This window comes from Agelaius phoeniceus, chromosome 3, assembly GCF_051311805.1.
Source record: "Agelaius phoeniceus isolate bAgePho1 chromosome 3, bAgePho1.hap1, whole genome shotgun sequence".
Classification (NCBI taxonomy): domain Eukaryota; kingdom Metazoa; phylum Chordata; class Aves; order Passeriformes; family Icteridae; genus Agelaius; species Agelaius phoeniceus.
The window spans coordinates 21,695,398-21,709,870 of NC_135267.1; the positions used below are offsets into that span (position 1 = coordinate 21,695,398).

Below are 14,473 nucleotides of genomic sequence, written 5' to 3' on the forward strand. Positions count from 1 at the left end.
CCTTTCTCTCAAAGAGTAGAGCCCCCCTCTCATAGCAGTTGCTGTTTCAGAACATCCAATGATTACATGAAGATATGCTGTTTAAATTTGTACTCAGTGTGAACTGCAAAAGCCACTACCAAGTAGATATGGATTTAAGTGAGGTGTTTGGAGGACTTTATTCTGTTCACTAATGTAGCGTGGAGTAGTCACCCTCAGTCTGGGAAATAACTTGCTATTGTCACAATGTTTGCAGCTGGAATAGAGTTGACTCAACCTGTAAAAAACAAAATTGAGTTTGGAATATACTACAGAGGTATGCTGCTGACAGTAAAGTCATTTCCTTCCTTCCTTCCTTCCTTCCTTCCTTCCTTCCTTCCTTCCTTCCTTCCTTCCTTCCTTCCTTCCTTCCTTCCTTCCTTCCTTCCTTCCTTCCTTCCTTCCTTCCTTCCTTCCTTCCTTCCTTCCTTCCTTCCTTCCTTCCTTCCTTCCTTCCTTCCTTCCTTCCTTCCTTCCTTCCTTCCTTCCTTCCTTCCTTCCTTCCTTCCTTCCTTCCTTCCTTCCTTCCTTCCTTCCTTCCTTCCTTCCTTCCTTCCTTCCTTCCTTCCTTCCTTCCTTCCTTCCTTCCTTCCTTCCTTCCTTCCTTCCTTCCTTCCTTCCTTCCTTCCTTCCTTCCTTCCTTTTCTTCCTTCCTTCCTTTTCTTCCTTCCTTCCTTTTCTTCCTTCCTTCCTCCCTCCCTCCCCCTGCTCCCCTCCTCCCTCCCCTGTTCTTTTGTCCCTTCTTATCCTTTCTCGCTGTGATAAGAGAATCTTAGCAGGTTTCCTAACTAGCATTTGCTTCCCAAAATATCTTCTGCTATTCTGAAGATTGTAACCTCTCCTCCAACCCATAGATTTATTATGCTTAGGAAAAGTGGAATGCGGAATGCTTAGGAAAATTTGAGAGCTATTTATTTATTTGCTTCCTTATTTATTTTTGGCGCTTATATAATTACACCTGCCATGATTAGTTTTAATATGATGAATTGCAAAGATAAAAGTGTAGCATGCTTTGTGCGTATTCATTTCACTTGCAAATGCAGCATAGATCTTCCTTATGGCCTGTGCAATTTCACCAATAGAACAGCCTTTAGAGAATGCTGAGATCAGTCATCTGAAGCCTGTAGAAATGTGATTGAGTCTGGTATGAACCCTAAAGGTTTTTCTTTCCTTGTTTACTTTGTTTCTGAAACCAGAGCCTCAACTACAGAAGATGGTTCCTTTGCCCTAGCATGCCCATGGTTCAATTCTCATTAATGACATCAGGAGATAACAAAAGAGGTCCGATATTCTGTTTGTTTGATTGTTTGTTTAATATATATCTGTTTGTTTAATATATATCTGTGCACATACTCATCTGTAGAACATTGTCTTGGTTGTATCTCAGCAGTTGTGTCCTGTCTTCCAGTGACCCTTACACTTTTGTTCAAAAGCAACCCAAATGAAACAAAATTATAATTTTAAGACCTCAGTAAACTTCTGAACTTCTCCCAAACAGCTTGGAGATCAGTTTCTAAACTTATCTTCACTAAAGATCACTCAGGAGAGAAGCTGGATGTAATCTCCCCAATTACAGAAGGCAGAAATATTTTCTGTGACATCATCACTGCATGTGACATCAGTGCTTTCTCTTCTGAAAGGCTGTGATATCTATAACTCATAAATTCAGATTAACTGAGATGTTTCTTTTATGAATGGAAGTAGATAACAAAGCCCTTTGGTGCTATAGACGGATCAGAGCAATAGTTTATAGGAATAATATGTGCAAGCAGTTAAAGAATGCTTCCTTTATTTTTTCTTCTTTCCTCTATGGTTTGTTGGGTGTCCTCTGTGGAAGGTTGGTGATGAAGGCAAAGATTATTCCTTCATGTTTGTTTTCAGGTATCCTCAGGTCAAACATGGTAAAACCTTAATTGAAAAGAAAAACATACTCATAACAGCAATGTGGTTTTGAAGTTGTTTATAAAAATCAACATACATAAAACCTTAATTTCTTGCTAATGTATTTTCATGTGTTATATAAGTTAAGCAAATAAACACCACTAGAATGTTATCAGTTTTGAATAAAAGCTATTAAACATTACAATACCATAAACTAGAGTGCATTCCCCTGACCTGTAGGTTACAGCATACTCAATCTCTGAGAATGATTTGTTCTTTTTTCCTTAGTATTAAGCAGGGGCTGAAAGCTGGTAAAAACCCTGAAATGATAATTACCTGTTTCCTCTAAAATCAAAATTAAAACAAAGGTTTGATGTATATCTAGCTAAGAAGCTCCTACCTGAACAAGACCTAACAGCTTGCAAGGAACCCAAGAAAACAGCAGTACTCAACAGTGTTTGGCAATTACTTGAGAAATATTTTTCTCCAAAAACTTTCCTTTGCTCAGAGACATCTCATAGCTAAAAAGAAGCCAGGTGACTTTCATTCCTTATTTTGAGAGCAACTTCTGATATCTGCCTTGCTATCTAAACTTTTAACTAATTACAGAATTAGATCCATTTATTCAGCCTTAAATATGAGATTTAATATAGTGGGCATAACTTGGTTTGCTGAAACAATATCTGTTTAGTATAGCAGCTCTGTGGAATACACAACAAAACCTCTGTTGCTCACAGAGTTCAAGGAGATAATTTCTTCAGCCGGTGAGTTTTGAATCTTTAACCAGCTCTTGCCTTCATTATAGCTAGCAGAACTACCTGAGTAGTGAAAGGAAGCATAAATAATCAGCCACAAATGACAGCAGCAGTGAAGTTCTTCACCATGGGACATGCAGCACCGAGCATTAAGTCAGGATCCCTGCTTTTGACATACAACCAGTAGCCCTAACTCTAACCTTAATTATAGCCCAGGGTTCCATCTCCTCAGAAAATATGTACATAAGATATGGGACTTAAGAAATACCTTACCTCTTCCTACTCTCAGGCCCATTATCGTTCAGCAAAGAGTGTATTTTATATTTTATATTACTTTGTTCTAAATCTTAGTGCAATTAAGTACAGGGGAGCTACCCCAGCAATGAAAAATTCATCTCATACTGCCTAGAGTTGACACAAAATTTTTGCCTAACTCTACAGACCTACAATTTTGTCCCTTTGGATTAGCAAATCCTGACACTATTCCTAACTTTAACCTTTCCATTCTAGTCAAGAGAATCCATCTTTTCTGAAACAGTTAATACTGAAGGTGGCACCTGCCTTCTTGCCATCAGTCAGAGCCATTTAGCAGACAGCAAAAAAAGGAACTCTTCAGTTTTTAGATTTAAAAATCCAAGCCCTAACTCTTACTTTCAAGTTCATTCTATCACAAGGATCCATTGTGAGTAGTAAACCCATTAAAATACTGCTCATCATAGGCATCTACTTACATTTGAACTCTGAAATGCCATTCAGCCAAAATCTTAAATTGTTAGATCCCAAATGCTAACACTAGCTGTCAGCTTGAATTTATTTAGAGGACCCCCCTCTTCTGGAAAAGTGGATATGCAATACTGTATAAAAGGGCCTTTGTATTCCTCAAAAATTCTTAGAGCCATTCAAAACACAAAAACTTCTCATTAGTCTTTAGACTCCTGTGGTCTAACTCTAACCTTCTTCTCTCTAGCAGAGAAACCTAACCAGATGGTGGAAGGGAGGTAATTTACTGGCCATGACCAGCTCTAACCTTGGTGGAGATGGTGCAATATGCAATCTTACAATGAGATCTTCTCTCTCCAGAGACCAAAGTCCTGTCATCTTCACTTTCATTCCAGCCAGCCAAGCCATCTGAATAATAAAAGAAAGCATAAAGATTTACCACAAATTTTTGCCAATAGATGACTATTTCAATTTCAGTCTGTGTGGGCTCCAGAGCAGAAAAATTATTGTCAGGCTTTAGATTCCCCAACTCCTAAAATTCAAGAGCAGGAAGAACTAGGCTGACCTTATTTTCTTTAGTTGGGGACAGGCATGTCACACATACTAATTGAAGAGCTTCTAGGTTTCTCTTTTATCTCTAGACATACTGACTCTATAAAGTTATTTTAAAAATATTTTAAAGCCACCCACCCATCATTTACAGGCACATTCTGGGTTGTGGTGCCTACCCACTGGGCATTACATGCATGCTGTACCTGCGTAGTGTAGAGAGCCAGAATGAGGGTTTTGTACAAGTCCTTTGGCAAAATTCTTGATGAAAGAGGCCACTGTTGTTCTGGCATTTGCCATTGCAGAGACTTTCTTGCAGTGAGATAAGATTGCTTAGATGTTGCTATATGGTTCTGGTGTTCAATAATAGCTAAATTCATCACTTCCCAAGATCTTCATTCTTTATCCCAATGTCTCTGATCACTCCTCTTAGGTAACAATCTATGTGAGAGAACATGAAAAAGACAGATTGAAAATCTGAATGTTAATGAGGAAGTTAGTGCAGAGGTAGCAAGAAGGACTTCTAAAATACAGCCTAGCAATCACCAGGAAGCAATTTTACTTCTTCTAATATATATTTTGCCTTCCACATGGTACTGTTGAGGGTAAAGTGATTGATGTTTAAAGTGCTTTCCATTTCTTTGATGCAAGTTGCTATGGAAACAGAAAGCATACTTATCAGATATTTGCAGTCACTTTTTGTTCAATCTAACTTTCTAGGTTCACTTTTTCTTGGAATCTTGCTGCACTTTTCAGCATCTGATGTTGTTAGCAGACCTATAACAGATCTCCTATGCTGCACTATGTACTTTCCTTTCTGTATATTTTAGCTGGATTTCTTAACTGCAGAGCTATAAACTCAACTACTTTCAGCACTGGAGAAACTTCTGCCCATCATGGGAAGGATTTTCATGATAATGCATTAAGCAGTTCAAAGGTTGGAAAGAGACTCTGTTGTTCCTTTAAATATTTATAATATCCATTGCAGTATGTAAATGCAGTTAAACTATTAGCCTTTTGTAACAACTCTCATTGGATGTGCCATGTCAAGGCATTTGGGGCACTGCAGCCCTGTGCATACAAATATACATATTATATGGTTTTAGCCCTTCAGGACTTGGCTGCTACTACCTCAGGACAATTTTTCCCTTTCCAGAAATGTGACAGCTGTAATCAACAGAAGAGAGGAAGGAATCTGTTTTGCTTTCTGTTTGATTTTACTTACATTTGGGTACTTTCCTTGTTACAACTCTAGTTACAAGTTTTGAATTTTTTACTGATTCTGTTCTGTAGCTGAGAGAAGAAAGCATGATTTAATCATAAAGATGAAAGGGCTTGTTTATGTTGGGTTTTTTTTATACTATTTGTGTGTTGTCAAGGGAGAAAATTTTCCATGCCACAAAGAAAAGCAAAATAGTAGGATTAAAAAAAATCTAGCTTTTTAATAGGGTCTGACTTACCCCTCTGAGGCACAAACGCAAATACTTTCTCGGCATACCTATGCACATGCATGGATGATAGACCTCCAGGAGCACATGAAAAAAGAAGTGAAACTTCACTGGGAAAACACTTGTCAAATAAAAAAAAAAAAAGAGTGCCCATGTTAAGCATGCACCCCTATTGTTCTGGAAGGGAGAGGTGTTTGCTTTAATCTTAATAGCAAAAGGTGCAGTTGCATCTGATTTGCATTCAGGGCTTTCTGGGGGGAGTGTGGATGGCTCCAGAGCAAAGACAAGTAGGAGGTTCCTTTTCCCAGTCAGGGGACTTTTCTTATATGCAGTCATTCTTGTCTCTCAGTTCTTGGTTGCTTTCCTTTCATGTGAGTCCTTAAATTAGAGGATAAGTGAAGGTTGTGTTTTGGTATCTCTTCCTAAATCTATCCTGTGATGAATCAAGAGCCCCCTTCACTTTCTTGCCCATCTGTTAAAAATCTTACAGTATAGTAAGGGAAATACAAGTGTTTTACTATCTCTGTTGCTGAGACTGTCAGTTTCTTAGCAGTAAAAGCAGAAAGAAATAAACCTATTGACAATGAGGGAAGATGTAATAAAAAGTGACCTTCATCTATATTTCATTTTTTTTAAAGCTTCAAGAGAAGTGTAAAAGGCTTGCAGCTGAGTTGCCACAAACAGCCTGTAGAACTACTGAAAGAAACTTTCTTTCTTGCTTTCAGGGTGTATTTCTACTTCCAAGTTCCTAAATAATTTTATGATTTAAAAGGCATTCTTCTTTCTTATGGATTTGCATGGAGACTGCTAGAGATGGACTACACTTCTCCATCCAGACCAAAAAAAAAAAAAAAAAGAAAAAAAACCCAGGTTGCCTAATTTTTCTAAGGACTGAAGAGTAATGCCAAAATAATTTCCAGAGCAGAAAACGAGCTATCCTCTTATTTTTTACTATAAATATTGTAACATTAAAAGAGTCATTTTAGAAGAGGCAAAGCCATTAACAGAAGGAAAAACAAACCAAACCTTTTAAAATTCAATACTATTTCCATTAATTTGTGAAATATGTAAGTGCATTGTGTATTCTGCAGGACTGATGGTGAACTGTAGCCAAAGGTCATGAGGGCACTTCAGGTGAAAGGCAGCAGTGGAGAAGAAGGGCTGCAGAAAGGCTGCACTAAGCTGACTCAGTGCTTGATTTGCCATGTGCTGAGCAGCTGAGATAATTCTTCTCCACATCTCAAAGGTCTCCCTTTTGTCCTTTACAATGGATGAAAGAATAAAAGGACTGAAGAAGTTATACTCAGTACTTGGCAACCTCACTAATTCAATCTGCATCTCAGTTCCTGCTGCTCCTTTTATCCTATATTTTTGGGTGACTGGGTGGGTGGAGAGATCGCTCCTCCTTCAAATCTTTTTACACACAGTTACATTTCCTCTTTTGTAACACCTCCAGTAAAATAGAAGAGCAGAGACTCTGATTCTCCTATTCTCTCATAATCTTTTCTTGGGCCCTATCAACATCCTCAAAATGGAAATGCACCACTCTTACTTACTGTACCTTCCACCCTAACAAAAATGTGGAGATGGAGACTTGCACTGTCCCGTCCTTCATGCTGGGGCAGGGATTCCCTTGCTACCTTGTTAATATTTAATGTCTGCCTTGCTGCTGCTCCAGTTATTTCTGGCTTGTTCCTGGTAGGTGTTTATTGGATAAGGCTGACAGCTGGGGTGCTGCATACAGGGAAGACATCTTGAGAGGTTCTTTGCTTGCTTTGAGAGAAGAGATATTTCACACAGTGAACGGTCATGGCCTACGTGAGCCTTAAGTATGGGAAGGGACAATTTAAAACAGAATAAATTTTAAATTTGAGTGATTTCACCCTAATTGTTTTTAAGGGATATACAAACCAGTAACTCTGTAAATTTTGGGTTTGTTGTTGGTAAAAAAAAAAAGTAAAGGAAAAATCTCTTTTTCTCTGACATCATCAAGAAAACAAACAAATTTTCACAGCAAGTGATGTTAATAAGGAGGAAAGATAATTTAACTAGAAGTAACAAATCTGTGCTGAAATATCCATTTCAGTACCAAAGGATTATTAAAAGTCACCCAGATTTATTTCACCAGTCTCATTTCAGCATCAGAATATGCTGACAAAACTTTGGAAATTTAAGCATTGGCTGCTTTTTCAGATATAGCTAATTCATAAAAGATGATGGGAAGGTATATGACATTTATATGCTGAGGGTCAGTACATCACAATATTGTACTACTGATTTTCAATGTCACTTGATTTACTCCATCATTTTTCTGTAACTTCTTTTATGTTTTGAACTCTAGAGGCAAATACTTCAAGCAAATGGCCATAACTTCTTCTGTGAATTTGGTGAAGTCTAACAAACAACTTGCTTGAGGGTATATCCTCACATCAATAAAATACGTGAGCTAGCAATATAAAAAGTGAATGTATGGGGAACCCCCTAAAAGGTGAGATAAAAAATTTAAGTATTAGTATTTTTTATTCTTTTTATGAGGCATGATAGTAAGTTTTTTTAACTAAAATTAGGTCTTTCAGGAGCAATAAAGAAATCTGAAGAGTCTACTGTCAGTAGAGGAGATACTAATGTCAGAGAGAAGTACTAGATGAAGCTCTGCTGCTGCCAATACCTGCACAGATGTGTGCCTTTTTTTGCCTCAGTCCCTTCCCAGTAGAAATGGGAAAGTTCTTTAGTGACTATCATCAAGTAGATCAATGAATAATTTATGTAACTGTACTATAGCAAGAAGTTAACACTGATGAAGTTGAAAACCAATAGCTGAGCAACTGACAAAATATTTTAGACTAGAAAACTCCTTGGTTGATGGAACTTACTAAACAAATAAACCCACACTACAATGTGCTGTAGCTGCATTTAGCTTCAGAGGGGGATACTTGAGCCAGGAATTTGTCTTTGTTAGCTAGCAATAGGTGCAAACTACTTGTCAAAGTTCAATAAAGTAATGAGTCCTTTCCCATAGCAGTAGCATTTCTCTCAAAACAGATCTTATTTTTTGCTTCTCCTCATAGATTTTTTACCATCCAGTGAATGGGTATATTGTTATGTTTGGTTTTGTTCTTGTCAATAGAGATGGTACTTTGGGCCAAAACAGCAATAAAGGATTCCAGTAGCTGGTATACTGGACAAATTTAGGATTGCTGTTGACAATTGACCTGAGATAGTGCAGCGAGTAAAAGCCTTTCAGGTGTCATTTTGGCAAAAAGGACTGTGGATGTGCTACTCCTCTCTATTATTTGTGGAAGTAAGTATACCCTTAAACAATGATGAAAAGAGTTGAGGACTAGACTAAATAATTCAGAAATCTCAGTGCAAATGTAGCTTTTTTTCTACATGTGCCAAAGACTATCTCATCCTAAAATGAGAAATTCTTGGAATCCATTTAAACATCTGCATTGATACAGAAAAATACTGTCTTCATTTCCATCTTCCTCAGTAGTTGTTTCTTCATGGTGTCTACAGACAAATACAGAGGTACTTTATCTTTCAAGTAGTATGTGCAGGAATTGGAGACCTATAAAATCATGGTCCTTTCATCTCTGCCTTGGTAAGAAATATTTTTGTGCCACCCCTACTGAAGGCAGTGTTTATCAAGTTTACAAAAGCTCTAGATCAGACAAATGACTAACACAGTTCTTAAATCTAACATACATTTCCACAAAGTTTGTCCCTGTCTGTAAGGGAAAGATGTAAAGCTTGCCCAGCCATGCACTCTGATGCAATCATCTAGCCTTAAATGTTATCAAGACACTATTGTGAGTAGATAGTTGTGAGTAAGTAGAGATACACCTATTTCTGAATTATTACTGAAAATCTGATAGGGACAGAGAAAAGACTTTTCCAGAGGCCTTCAATATTATCCACTGGGAAAAATCTCATTCTTAGCACTTGTCTAAAGCAGGTACACTGGGCTCCACGCCATCTGACCATGCATTCAGGTATGGTGTGCTCTTCCAAGGACACACGACTTATATTGTTATATTCAGAGATTCAAGCAGCACTGCACCTCATGCAGTATTTTCTTTTGTTTTTCTAAAATATTTCCTCCAAAACATCACCTGTACGATATATAGCTGTGTTTTCACAATATATCTCCTCTTTCTGTACTGTGCTTTACTCAGGTCTTAGATAAATCTTCTGTAATTTCACAGAGAAAAATAAATAACTGAAAAATTTCTTCTCATTATATCACAGCAAATTCAGGTTCTACTTGGATGCAAAACATGTTTTCCAACTGCACTGTTGTATTCCTCATTTTTTCTTTGAAAGTACCGAATGTGGTTGGAAAAAACAGTGCCCAATCTATCAGTGTGGTGTACAGGCAGTAGCTAGACAAATAAATGTAGCTCTTTTTGAACATATATTCCATATCACTTGCTTTGCTTCTACAAAAGTAAGAAAAAATGGGGTTTTTTTCTTTCTTCTCTTTTCCCCCCCTTTAATTTGCTTAATGTATTTGGAGGGAATTAAAAATAGTTCATTGTGAAAGGAACTTAGTGTAACAATGTAAGTCCTGATTTTTTGCGATGAGGTCTGATGAGTCTGTGTACATACCAGCCACTATCAGACTACTAATAGTCTTAGACTGTGAGCTATTAGTTATTGAAGAACAATGTCTATAATCAAGGAAAAAAAATCCATTTTAAGTGATAACAGCAATTCCTAACAGGATGTTGTGGCAAACATAGATTAGAGGTGTATTTTAGGACTACTGACTGAAATTTCAGGTATTCGAAGATGAGTATTTACCTTTTTAACTGCTGCTTTAAATATACACATTCACTTGTGAAAAGCAAGAAATCCTCCCTGCCTCTGACAAGTAAGGATGGTCCAGCTTGTGAGTATCAAGTGGAAGACAAATGTACTGTTCATGTACTGTTGAATGTCCTTCAACATGTGACACCATTAAAAGAAGATTAAAACATGGCAGTTTTATTAAGCAACATTAAACCACTGTGTAATATGTGGGTTATACTCTGCTACACCAACACATTGCTGAAGTAGATGTCCCTGCCTTTAAACATCTCAGACACTAGTCTGTGCTGACAAGTCCTTAAACTGCCTCAATCAAGTTGCATTTACTTTCTTGCTCTAGATTTAGTAGACAATGCTAAAGTGTCCTTGGAGGAGAAACTAATCAGGTAAAAAGCTTATTACAGTTTACATGAGAGCTTTGAGATACTCACTTTGCCAAAATCAAATTTTTTTCTCATTTGTTGTTGTTGCTAATAAAACAAAAGGAAAGTCTGAACAAAAATAGCAATTCATGTACCTGTCATTCTGCATCCCCATATCCATTATCCTGTAGTTCATTTCCCTATTACTCTTTGCCTTCAGAAGAACACAGTAAAATACAGCTTGTTCTTAATTTTTCCTCCTGATGAGGTAGAACAAATTAAAAAATGAATAAAGAATTGTTGCAGATTTGACTGCAACACTAATAAAAGCCAGCTGCTCCTGCCTTTCATTAGTTATTTTTTGTGTATTTATTAACACCCGCCTGTTTCAGAGATCAAATGTAATTTTACTCTGAGAATTTCAGTGCTGTGGTCTCTAATCTAATATACTCTGATAATCTTCATTTTCATGACCTTTAACAATTAGCTAGCTTTATCTATGGATTCTGAATGTATTTTACATAAAAAAAAATATCGTACCACCCCCTCCATTATTTAATTATTCATAAACCGATCTCGGTACATATATGTGATTAGAAATTTTTATTGAAACCAAGGATTAGCAAAGGAAAATGTGTTCTGGACAGCAATAATGACTTGTAACTCTTGAAGTTTGTTTAAAGATATTTTTGATTGTCAATTAATTAGCAATATTTTATAGACTAAAACTGCAAAATACTTGGAGGAGAAGAACAAAAACCCCATACTCCATTGAGCATTTGACAACATGTTAAGATTCATCCAGTAAAAAAAATCTTTTCTGGCATTACAAAAAATTTCTACTTTTTTGTTATTCTAAATTTTATTTATTTCTAAAATTTCAAATTTTTTCACCTTTATTTTAATTGAAATCATATAATTGTGAACACAATGATTCCAGAAGATTTTTTTTCTTGTTTTAGACTATTAGGGATTTCAGATGTGGGTATAAATTCTTTCTTTTGACAGGTTCTGCAATATCAAAACATTGGACATAATAAGACAGATGGAATATAGGTGTGTCCCCATCATGCTTTTAAAATAAGTATTCACATAACACTGTTATGACAGAGCTGTTTCATTTACCCCTGCTCTAAGTTTCAGTGGTAAGTATTTGGGAATACTTGAATAGAGAGAACAACACCTAAATGTGCAATAATCTATACTGTAATGGCAATGCAAACAAGTCTGTTGGTTCTGTTTAAATTAGCATAAAATTTCTATGTTTATTCCTAGATTTGGAGTATTTGTCTTCCAAATGAAAAGCACTCCAATAGATGAAGAAGATCCTTAAAACAAAATTTCCAGTCCATTTTTCCCTATGCAGAATGGAAGAATGAGTGAAGCAGGTGTTTTGTCGAGAGAAGATGATTTGTAAATAAGTTCTGTTGATGGTAAAACCCAAAAATTCCATAGTGTTAGGTACTTGTATAATCCCTCTTGCTGCAGGATTTCAAGACTAAGTTTGTAGAATAGCTGTGAAGATGTGGATTGAGGTTGGTCTAGAGGACTTCTGGAGATGCTTTCTGGCCCTGTAACTCTGCAACCCAGCTGCCCTAGGAATTTGCCAGCAACCAACTAGTGCACAGCCAAGTCCTGACTGCTCAGCTGCTCAGCAGTCCATGGGCTCTCAAACACCAAAATCCTTGCTACTGTCACCACAGTGTCTGTCCCACAAAATAACCAGTGAGAAGAGAAAACCCATTTTGAACGGTGACTCTATCTCAGTGACAAAAGTAGCAGCGCAGAATTTGGAAGGCATGGCGGTAATTGACGGATAGAGGCAGCTGCTGGAAGCAATCCACTAAAGTTAGTATAAAGGCAAAAGACTGAACACTGTGTTGCCAGGAGTTAGAGCATGATTTGATTAGATGTGTTTTTCCAATAATTACACGTTGTCTGTACACCTCTATGGATCACAAGAACTGTAGGCCAAACTGCCTTGTTTTTCCTGTTGTTTGCTAAGCTTAAATTAGTCTCCTGGCTCCTAGCATACTAGAATTTGAATCAAGATTTCTTCTTTATATCCATCCCTGTTAAGATAGGATTAGTGTGATGACTGTGAGTATAAATTAAGAAGAAAAATAGAAAAAGACATTGCTGGAATGTATAGGCATTTCTCTCAATTTACTTTAATTAAATAATCATTGGAATAAAGTGTTGCCATAAATTATCAGAAATTCAGGTACCTAGAATCCATGCTGTTTCTTCTGAAAGGAATTCTGTTTATATATATCAATTTTTTTGAATTTTTTTTTTTGTGAAAAGATATTATCAACTTTCTTCTGCATTGTTTTTCCCCCTGTTATGTGTTGTTCCTTCCCCATCAGGTTTGGCTACATAAAAGATATCCCCATGCATATAAGCATTAGATTTGGTTCTTTACAGGCAAATGCCTAGAAGCATACAGTTAGGGATTTGTTTATTGACTCATTTTTAGAGAAGAGAAAAAAAAATCAATTAATTTTTCTTAATTTAAACCAGATTAAAATATGAGAAGGGAGGCAGATTTTAATGCAAGTCTGTTTTTGCAGCAGTGAATTATCTTTGTTCCCTATCTTGGGTTGACCAATTCCAGACAAATGTGTCAGGTATGATAAAAGCTTAATAAAGGTGAGAAATGAAGGGTCTCCACATTCTGGTTTCAAGCAATATTGACCATGTCACAAACAACTGATACTCCTTTTTTTCCCAAGCATAGGAGTAGTGCAGCAATCATGCTTTCCTTACCTGATGGAAATCTTGGCTGAGACATTGCAGGAGTAAGTCACAGCACTTTGGACAGGGACTGGTTAAAAAGAAGTTGACAGAAAATTGGTCATTCCTTTTGCACAGAAATGATTAATTCCACTGTACCAGTCCTTGAGTCCACTCCCAAGTCCTTTCAAATAATTCCTGTGTCCCATGCCACCTAGCTAAGTGGGGAAAAAACAACATTTAATTAAAGCCAGTATTAAAAACAAGAAATGAGACTGCTGTTGTAAATTTTTCCCTAGGGCCCAGTAGTATGTGTTTGTGCGAAGAAAAAAGAGTAGAAATTAAGCTAATAATAATAAAACTTAGCCTTTGCCTCTCTCTAAAGTGCTATTAAGTCTGAGAAATCTTCATGCTGCTGCTGTGAGTTACAAAAGCAATAGATAGCACAGTGTTGAGAAAGGGTTAGTTTTCTCTCCATGCTGACAAAAAACATGTGAGGAGTACATCTGCACCTCTGTCCCCTGCGTTGCTTTTGCTTCTAGTGTGCTGGAAAAAGCTGCTGAGAAGGGAACTTGCAAGAACTTATTTCTTCTGCTTTTTATGGCAGCATTCAGCACTAAAAGGATAAATATGCTTAACTGATATAGAAGTTCAAAAGCAGTATTGAAAAATTCAGAAACCCCCTGCGAACAATACCTTTTAATTTTTTATCTAGCACTAAGAATATTTATATGAAAAGACTAAAATATTTCTGCTTCTTAAGCATTTATCTAATCCTGCTGTGCTGTCCTCATCTGTTACAGTTTTCAGCTGTTCATTTGAGATCAATGTTTCCCTTTTCCTTTTGGTGAAAGGCAGTGGCAGGACTGGAGTGAGAAAAGCTGGAACTTTGTACTTTAGGCTGTGTGAAGAGGTTTTGAGTGTTGCAGAATGAGTGGAAACAGCTAGTATTAGTTTTAATGAGTTTATTCTATTTATTCTGGAAGAGCTATAGGAGCACAGCACAGCTTTGGTGATTAGCAGCAAACTTCACAGCTAATGGTGTTGGAGGTCAGCCTTCCCAGGTCTCTGCTTTTCTCTGCAAATTCAAGAAGTCTGCATGATACCAGCTGGTACTGGACATCAACACTGTCACTCCTTAAAGAAGGGGAGCCCCTGTCACTTGAGTTTGGTGTCTGCTATGCAGGATGTA

At 37.0% G+C, this 14,473-nt stretch overlaps 1 long non-coding RNA gene across 2 annotated transcripts; it reads right to left on the reverse strand.

Annotated features, from left to right (window-relative positions):
• Positions 1-1,044: 1,044 nt before the first annotated feature.
• Positions 1,045-13,487, reverse strand: LOC143693689 (uncharacterized). 2 transcript variants are annotated; one of them, XR_013181624.1, is made up of 4 exons: positions 13,315-13,487; positions 4,130-4,364; positions 3,714-3,782; positions 1,045-1,926 (listed from the first exon to the last, which is right to left on the reverse strand). It is a non-coding gene; the product is annotated as an uncharacterized LOC143693689 (long non-coding RNA). The 2 variants fall into 2 exon arrangements; XR_013181625.1 differs by having other exon boundaries at positions 3,682-3,782.
• Positions 13,488-14,473: the final 986 nt, after the last annotated feature.